General features: G+C 33.0%; 1 long non-coding RNA gene across 1 annotated transcript; it reads left to right on the plus strand.

Moving 5' to 3' along the window:
- The first annotated feature begins 3,703 nt into the window (after positions 1-3,703).
- Positions 3,704-4,837, plus strand: LOC138137271 (uncharacterized). Its single transcript, XR_011161671.1, has 2 exons — positions 3,704-4,672; positions 4,723-4,837. It is a non-coding gene; the product is annotated as an uncharacterized lncRNA (long non-coding RNA).
- The last annotated feature ends 5,065 nt before the right edge of the window (positions 4,838-9,902 follow it).

Raw genomic sequence — 9,902 nt, forward strand, 5'->3', positions numbered from 1 at the left:
CTTGAGGCAATTTCCGTTTTCTTTGTTTCTCTGGTACCTGTTGTGTCATATTAGGTGCATCCATTGTTATTGGCTCTGGTTCTGTTATTTAAATAATTTAATAATATGTTTGAACATCTTCATTATCACTTCCTTCTGCTTCTATGTCTCCCACAAGTTTAATTATATCTCCGCCAATGTTAAGTCCAGGTTCAGAAACGTTTGGTGCATCGTCAATTACAACAATACTACGTATGTCGCATGTTTAAAATTGGTTCGTCGATATCAGTCAGAGGTTTCTACTTGACTGACCCACCAGCATTTCTTCTTCTGGTATTTGTTTTTAGATCTCCAAAGACCTTAAAAGCATATTTTTGTTGATACTATTTTGTCTGTATAATTCTTCAAGACGAATAAGTAGTAAAATACACGTTTCCACTCTTCTACTGAGCGCTTTGGACCTTCAAGATCATTATTTAATATTGATTTTAAATTTATTCATTTGCGAAAGCAAATACTATCCCAGCTTAATTTTGTAACAGCTTTCTGTTTTCCGCCAAATTCTCCTTATTGTTCTCCAAGAAGGCAACAAGAGCTTCTAGTTGCCGTGTTGTAATGCGTAGTCTTGAACGCACGCTCATTTTCTGAATCTTTTAATGATGAAAATGAAAAATATGATGACAGACGTCAAAATTAAATATCAGAACAAGGAGAGATACTATGATATGATATGAGATAGTAAAGGAGAAACGTATTTGTATGATATGACAACATTGTCAGTTTTAACATGCGTCTTAAAAAAATTAACTATAACAGTTGCTTTAAAAATTACCTTACAGAATACACATCCATGTTAAAATTTTAACATTTCTGCTATAATTAAACTTTTAACATCCCTGTCAATTTTAACATAAATGTTACAGAATAGGCCTCATTATAAATTAAGTTTTTTTCCACTAGTGTTAAAAGCAATGACACGTCGTCAATGACGTTTTGACAGAGCAGCACAGAAAGACCCATAAATACCAGAATAATAAGCTCTACCTGCCGACAATCGAGGGACGGTGTTGAAAACAGGCAACACTCATGTTCTTCTGCGTCCTGTTTTCAATTATATTTTTAACTTAACCTCATTTTTAAAGTGCTTTTAATGGTGTTTGTAAAAAAAATGTGTATGATATTCGTGTTAAAAGTGATTTTATTTTGTTCGAAGGGTTTCTCCACTCGCTACGCTCGTTCCGAAATCTTCCCTTCTCTCAAAATAAAATCTTACTTTTAACACTTATATCATAAATAACTATTTTTTTGGTCATTTTTAAAGATGTTTATAAGATTTGTAAGAGTTTTTGGGTAATTCTTTTTTGATGATTTTTTTACATGCTTTTAAATATCCCAATTTATCTAAAATTTTGTGGACTGATGAGTTAGTAGAACATTTTTCAAAACTTTTCTACTTAAAAACAAAAACTTCGAAAACGTGTGGCGCAGCTTTACATTATTACAGATAACCACAAACTAAAACACATATAACAAACAGGTTCATGTATGACAATAATAATGACATTGCGGTTCGACAATTTAAATTAAGTCATCAGTTTTCAAATCTTTTGTTTTACACAATCGCAATTCGAATTTTCGAATAATAATAAGTCAGTAATAAGTCACTTAAGGGTTATTTCTGAAATTATTTTGGACGCAACCAAAAATACTAATGATCCTGATCACTTGATACCGTTTATAATGTGATTTAACTTAGTAATCAACGTAGGTATGTAATTTGGCTAAAAATGTCAAAATGACAGTTAATGAATTTAATTATTTATTTCATTAATCGGAACAGGATAACAAAGCAATATTTAAATAAACTAACGCAGCAAATGCTCAAAGTGTCCTCCATTAGCGTGAAGACATGCTTCGCCGAACGCGTCGTATCATCGTAGGGTTTGTGCGTTTGTGGTGTTATAGCCCTGCACTCTCTAACAATTCGATGAAAATGAGGTGGGGCCCCGTCTTGCTGAAACCACATATGTTGTCTCGTATTCAGATCTACATTTTCCAACAACTGAGGCAATTCGTTCCGTAGAAAATGTAGGCACATTTCACCATTAAGATTCCTATTAAAAAAATGGGGGCCAATTACGTGCTCATTTATTATGCCGCACCACACATTAACGGAAAACACATTTTGAAAATGCGTTTCACGGATCCATCGCAGATTTTCTTGGGCATAGTAGTGGCAATTATAACGATTTACTTCTCCATTATTATACTTGGGCCAACCAACAGATATAGTAATAAAAAAAAGGGGATGTGGCCTAGTTGCGTAGAACGATATACGCCGAAGCCTGTTTCACAATGAAGCAGGTTCTTTACCATTTGTCATTCTTATAAGTCTTGAAAAAAAAACTATTTTGTAATACAAATCGAAAAATGCTAAGGAAAACAAACAAACATAAACACGTGGTCAAACTCGCGAAGCGAGGTTAAAACGAATGAGATGCCGAATGTCGTCAAGTAATTTTTGTGGATGTACATCAGGCTTTCGAAAATCAGCGCACGTTTTGAATAAGCCAATTGGAAGCCCTTTTTAAAATACGCGGGCACTAGGGGGCGGTTTTATTACTATATCTGTTGGTTGGCCCAAGTATAGTTATTCTTATTACTAAACCTGGACTCGTCACTAAATAATACCTTGTCCAAGAAGTTACCATCTACATTTAATCTTTCTTGCATGAAGTAGCTACATTGTATTCTATTGGGAAAGTCTGTAGGTTTTAGTTGTTGAACGAGAGTTAAGTGGTACGGGTGGAATTTGTTTGCACGAAGAATACGCCCTACAGACGATTTGCTAATTCCAATTTGTCTGGCCAGTTCCATTTGACCTACATGAGGATTTTCGTCTACTGCCTGAAAGACCGCCATTTCGTTGTTGGAGTCAGTAGTTGTCCTTTGACGGGATCTCTTGTGTGATGGCTGGTCTTGCGGCAATTTCGTCTCCAAACGCCTGAATGTTTCAGGGACCGGATGTCGGCGATTTGGGAATCTTTGGACGTAAATATCGGCAGCGGCCGTAGCATTTTTTTGAGATTCTCCATAGATTATGATCATGTCCGTTTTTTCATCACTTGTATAATAGTACATATTTAAAAATTGATTTCTTATAGCAATCGTGGATTCAATATTGCATTTTTTTTTTTAATGAGGAAGCTAGTCGTTGTCGGAATGTGTATTTTGGGTTGCTTTTAAAATAATTTCAGAAATAAAAGAATAAAGAAAGTAGGTCTTTGCGCTTGCATTTGACAACGCAAAGTTGACGTTTTCCGAGGACTGTCACTTTGTCGCTCACGCGCGAAAAAATGTACAAAACGCTCGCTCTTCGAATTTTTTGTTAAAATCAGATGTCCAGTTATTATTGTAACTAGTGACAACGAATAAACAGAAAGAATTGTTGTGTCAGTTTGTGTCGGTGTTCTTTGTGTTTTTACAAAAAACATTGCCCAAAAGGCTGTAGAAGGAAGGGAAACTGTTAAGGAAGCGTTTTCGTGTACACCTCCCGAAATTGTAAGTGCAGCAAAAGAACCAGAATGCACACTTCCAGAACATGGATTACTTTTCAAAAACCGTAATTATTGTACTTTTAATGTCAATATTGTGAATAATTCGTTTCTGATTTTAAGAAGTTATTACATTGATTTGGTCCAAGTAAAATAATATGTAGTAGTCATAGTTGCGATTGTAGAAAAAATCTTGTGTGTGTTGCGAGCGCAAATGTAGGTACAGTCGTTGACCAAAATAAAATAGGACAAAGTAAATTTCGATTGTGTAATTCGAAATTTTTGCGAAATCCATCTCTTAGGAAACAAAAGTGTCAAAAATAAAAAAACAATTCTGATAAGTGTCATCATTCGACAATATTTCAAAAACTGACAATCATTCAATTGAACATAGTGACAGTGACGAGATGACAACTGAAAAACCACAACCTAACTTTTTGTAAATCAATCGTCAAGTCAAATCAAGTTGTCATCTGACACATACGCCTCAGTTATACAGGGTCTCTATAAATGATTGTCGGGTCCAGCCAGCCATGGAAAGTTGTCAAATTTTGAATGTGCCGCTTTGTTCGGCAATTAATGAATGTCACATTTTCAGGTTAGGTTGTTGGCTTTTAACCAGAGACAAGTTTCAACTGTGCTTTACTCTTGCTAACATGAATGTATTTATTATTTAATATCAACACCAACAGGGGAACAATTATTGCCCCCATCGTACCGCCACACACTGTACAGGAATTGGTATGAGAACAAATCCAAACAGATAAATATTGAGAACACCTTGTCCCTGTATACCACAATACAATACTTGATACTGCTAGTGGTAAATACGACCTAGACTGAATTGTCGAATATGGTATTGACTCCCATTTTTTCTTCCAATATAAATAACATAATTTACAACACTAAATAACGATAACAAATAGGTATTTTTTTTATAAAATAGATTGAGAATGTCCCCCATTAACATCTAAACACTTGACAATTCTTCATTTATTTTCAAAAATATTTTGCAGCATTTCTTAGTTAAGGGTACAGCAACACTGCTATCCACAGTTCCACACACCAATTTTCAAAACATGTAAAGGAGTCTCTACAAATTGGTGTGGATTCTCAGCACTCCAAATTATGATATTGAGGTGATTTTCAAACTGAATACATTATTAAACACAACTTTGATAATCTGCAGGTTGGAGTTCTTGTACAACACTAATTTTATAATGATGCAGTTGAAGCCTATTTTTAATGATTTTGTGACAAGTGCATCGTGGTACACCAGATTGTTGAGATAAACAGGCTATGGATATCTGTAGAGTCTTTTCCACCATTTCTTTCAAATCCTCGAGTATTTCATCAGATACTGGTGCTCGTCCTAATGATTTACTCTTGCTAATTGTTCTGATTGTTAAAAATCTGTTCACAATGTTGTTCAGATATTTTGATGGAATTCATTTTTACAAACAGATAATTCCCCATTACTAAACCTTCCATTTCGAAAGTAAAAAACAACAATGAACGTGTTCTGTTCAACAGAATAAACCATTGTAAAGAAAATAAAGCTAAAATAAAACATAAAACATTAAAGCATAACCTCACAAATTTTGCCAGTGTATTTACCTCTAAAAGCGGACGTACTTGCAATTTTTATTGAAAAATACTGATTTTTGGTGTATATTAACTGTGATTAACTGCGATAAAACGAATATAAGGAACCAAAACTCGACTGACAAGCGCAAACGAAACGTCAGTCACTAATGTCAAAAGTGACCGTGAAAACGAACTAGAATTTGGCATCGGTTTCAAAAAAGCGGAACAGTAAAATTTTTTTCCAAGGCTGGCTTGACCAGACAATCATTTATAGAGACCCTGTAGTTGAATTTTTTTAATAAACAATTGTCAAAACGTTGTCTTGTTGGTATGAGCCAAACTGTGATTTTCATGATAATACGCTTGGTCACATTGAGTGTCAACATTTTTTTATGTAACTGAGCCTGCGCCCTAACGAGCGAGAGTTTATTTTAAATATTGGAATATTTTGAATTATTGGAGTGTATGCACTTATTTCGTTTCGCGTGGGTTATTCGGCAATTTACTTATTTAAAATTAGCATAGTCATTAGTAACATGCAATATTATGGGTAGGTGGCGGATAAAATAAAAATAAAGTGTTACCACCACCAATACCACCTGCAATGCGTTTTTTGAATAAAAATCCAAATAAAACAATTGCTTGATAAAAAAAAAGAATTATTCAAAAAATAGAAATTGCTCCAAAACGCCAAAACGGCCGGAAATAGGCATACACAATGTTAATAAAAGTGGCCTTAAAAATAAATTTTACATTTATACACTGCGCCGCAAAATTAATGCATAATTTTGAAAATTAATCGTATTCCTTTTTAGAAAATTTTCACTGCCCTTTGGAAACCAAAAATGTTCATTCGCATTATCTTAAAGTTTAAATCCGATACTCATTAGAAAACCACTTTTCATAATGAATCATTTAAAATTTAAATTTACAGGATTTTTTAAAGTTTTTACACAATATGCGCTAATTTTGCGGCGCAGTGTATTTAGTATCAATTTTGAAAAATTGCAGTAGGCATATTAATCACAAAAATAAAATGACGCCATGGCGCAAAAGATCGGCCAAATTTGTAGGAATTCAATAAAAAAAAACACGATTGTTTATTTTCAAGGGTTCATGAATCATGAGTTATACATTTTTTAATGAAGCCCTGCAACCCCGCATTCGAATTATTCGAATATTCGAATAATTCAAATAATTCGAATATTCGAATAATTCAGATATTTTAATTGTTGGAGTAATTATTTTAATATTCTATTGTCAACATTTATCTGTCATCGTTTTTGACATACCTATCTCACATTTTTTCTCCAACCAAGTAAAGGACCCGTATCATGAGAAGTGCGAAACTCATAGGTATATTTAAATAAAGCCAGCGTTTTATTGAAATATTCCTGTAACCAAAGAGACAATTTTGGCTTTTGTTTTGTTTACGTGTTTAGTTATTTTTTTCAAATCAACGTCAAACTGTTGCAAGCAAGTAAAAATTTACCCTGAACAAAAATGTTTGAAGAATTATCCAGTACACAGTACACCACCGGACGTGGCTGAAACTGCACAAGAAGTTGTTTCAAACCTATTAACAGGAAAATGACGGGCAATTTACGAGTGCGCTTACAACCTTTTTTGACATGGTGCAATGAAAAACAAGTCAAATCCTATTCGGAAAGTGTTTTATTAGTATATTTTACCAATTTTCAATGGTCAAGACGACACGCAATCTAAAAAAATGGAATAAATATAGAAAAAGTGTCAAAATTACGTGCATTTTTAAAAAAGCAGAATGATGGTTATACACCGAAGAAATCAAGGGTTCTAACAAAAGAACAGGTCGACCGATTCTTGAATTTTGCTCCGGACAATAAATACTTAATGATGAAGGTATGTCTCTAAACTTAAGAAATGATAATTATAGCTTCATGCTGTTGACAAATCGAGTTTGATTAATTTTTTTCCAAAGTTGTTCGAACTGTACTTTTCATATTAATACATATTAAAAACTAGTAATTTTAGTTAGTTCATTTTATAATTTTTAAGTCTAGTATTAAAAGTAAGTACTTTTAATACTAGGAGGTAAAAGTGTTGTCTTAGTGCCACGTAACTTTTTTCTACAGTTACGAAAACATCAACTTTAGTGATCAAAAACGATATTAAAAGTGACCACTTTTAAGTTGGAGAAAAAAGTTTAATGAAGTTGGTCATGATGTTATTAGGCGTGTTGACCAAAGACTGAGAGGAGAAAAAATATAACCGTGACAACTACATACGTTAGTTTTCAGTTACCTATTGCCTTACAGCCATTTTCATTTTCACTTTCTGAGAGTTTATTTTTTTTAACTGAAAACTGCAGAACAGTTTTTGATACAAAATCGGGGTCTATGTTATGCTGTGCTATGCTACTAAAACGCCTGTCCGTCCTTTTCGACACCCGATATGATAAGAAATCAATATTTTCACAATTACAATTCATTTGTTAACCAGGAGAATTATATTAAAATCGGTAGAAACAATATAAAAAAAAGAGTGTATGCTTAAGACCGCACGACAGAAGTGAAAACTTCTATGATGCTCGTTACTGATTTTAAGTAATATGTACTATGGCGAGCATGGAATTTCGGGCAGCAATTTACATGTCATTTAAAAAAACCCAAAGTAGTCTAAGCTTTATTGTCATAAATGTCATAATAATTAATTTTGACGGAACTTCAAAATAAACTGTCACAATTATGCACAATTATTTTACATTTTAGTTATTGATCTCCAAAGTTTAATAAAAAAGACGGTTTAGTTCTCAGAAAATCACATCTAAGCACTTGCAGCTTTTCAGAATTGATGAATGCAATTTGGAAAATGATATGAGACAATAGTTGATAAGTATTAAAATTAGTTTATTAATACGTCTAGCACCTAAAGCCTATTTCACATTAAATATCAGTCAAATTTCAAGTCTGCCCGAAATTCCGTGCTCCCAATAGTACCTATTCTATAAAAAATATATCATTATGGATGATAGTACTTGGAGCAATAATGCTGTTTTTAAATAAACATCAAAAATCTGTATTTTTCAATAAAAACTGCAAATACGTCCGCTTTTAGAGGTATAGTCCAATTTTTACCCTTTTGAGGTGACGTCACGATTTCCTTCCTCGCTTTCTCTTTATTGAAACGACAGAAACAGAAAAAAACAAAAAAAAGGCACGTTTATTTATTGATGGTCACTTTGAGGTTATTTTATGCTCCTGTCAATTTGACAATTTTTAATTTCTTTTACTTATTACATTGATTACAAACATAACCTTTCGAAGCAATTGTCAACAAATTTGACACATTTATAGTTATTTATGATCAATTCAAATTTGTTTCTGATCCTAGCTCAAACATACGTAAAGTTACTAGATAATGACGTCATCGCAAAAGGGTAAAAATTGGACTATATGTACAGTCGTTGACCAAAATAAAATAGGACAAAGTAAATTTCGATTGTGTAATTCGATATTTTTGCGAAATCCATCTCTTAGGAAACAAAAGTGTCAAAAATAAAAAAAAAACAATTCTGATAAGTGTCATCATTCGACAATATTTCAAAAACTCACAATCATTCAATTGAACAAAGTGACAGTGACGAGATGACAAGTGAAAAAACACAACCTAACTTTTTGTAAATCAATCGTCAAGTCAAATCAAGTTGTAATCAGCTGAGACACATACGCCTCAGTTACATTACACAAATCTTTGAATTGTGAAACTGTCTAAGGTAACACTTTGTCCTATTTTATTTTTGTCAACGACTGTACCTACACTCATTTGTGAGGTTAAGTTTGGATGTTTATGTTTTATTTTCTAGACGATGAAATTGAACACAACACAAGTTTTCATAGCAATACCAATACCCTGTAACATGATAATTTGTCCATTTTCCTATTCACATTTTGCTACACAAATTTTTCCAATAGATGAATAATTGTTGAAGCTATATAATTGAGAATTACGTATTAAATCCTACATTCATCTGTAAACTTACAAAATTTCTCGTGTCTTTATCGTTTATTTTATATAAAACTATACAGGGTATTTCACGAGTGACAATGAGCCTGACGGAATAATAAATACATTTTCAAAAAAAGCCGGACATTTTAATTTCAGTAGCCAGCTTTTTTCGGAAATATAGTGTGGGTTGCATTTTAAATTACGTCAGGGTCATTATCACTCGTCAAATATCCTGTGTATACCTATATACAGTTACTCCTGCAGCTCTGTACTGAGGTCAGTCAGGTCACAACACAACGTACAATGAAAATTTAAAATTGAGAAGTGACGCACAGTTGATTGTTTTTCGCTCGTTCCGCTAAAAAACTCGACTCCCTTGATTTTAGCTTGCCGTGTCGTGCTGCGAACGATTTTCGCTGATCTGCGAACGATTTTACCGTGTCGCATAAAACTAATTCACTGCCCGGGTATAAAATGTATGTGGCGCGCCTAAAGAAGTCAACGCAACAACGCAAAAGTATCTAACAATTTCTCATCTCTAATAAAGATATTTCGTTTGTAATTAGTTGACTATTAACTTAAAATCTGCTTTACAACTTCACGAGAGTATAAAATTTCATTCAAGTCTCTTTCATTGAACATATTAAATACCTCGTATATTTTTATCACCACAAAAGAATTCTCAGATTAAATATTTCAAATTTACAAAGTGTATATTCAATTATTTTATTATCTGCAGATAAGCACATTGAAACTGTTTTTAATTTATTGTTTACAAACTTTATCTTGTGATTT

Source organism: Tenebrio molitor, chromosome 1 (assembly GCF_963966145.1).
Source record: "Tenebrio molitor chromosome 1, icTenMoli1.1, whole genome shotgun sequence".
Taxonomy (NCBI): Eukaryota; Metazoa; Arthropoda; class Insecta; order Coleoptera; family Tenebrionidae; genus Tenebrio; species Tenebrio molitor.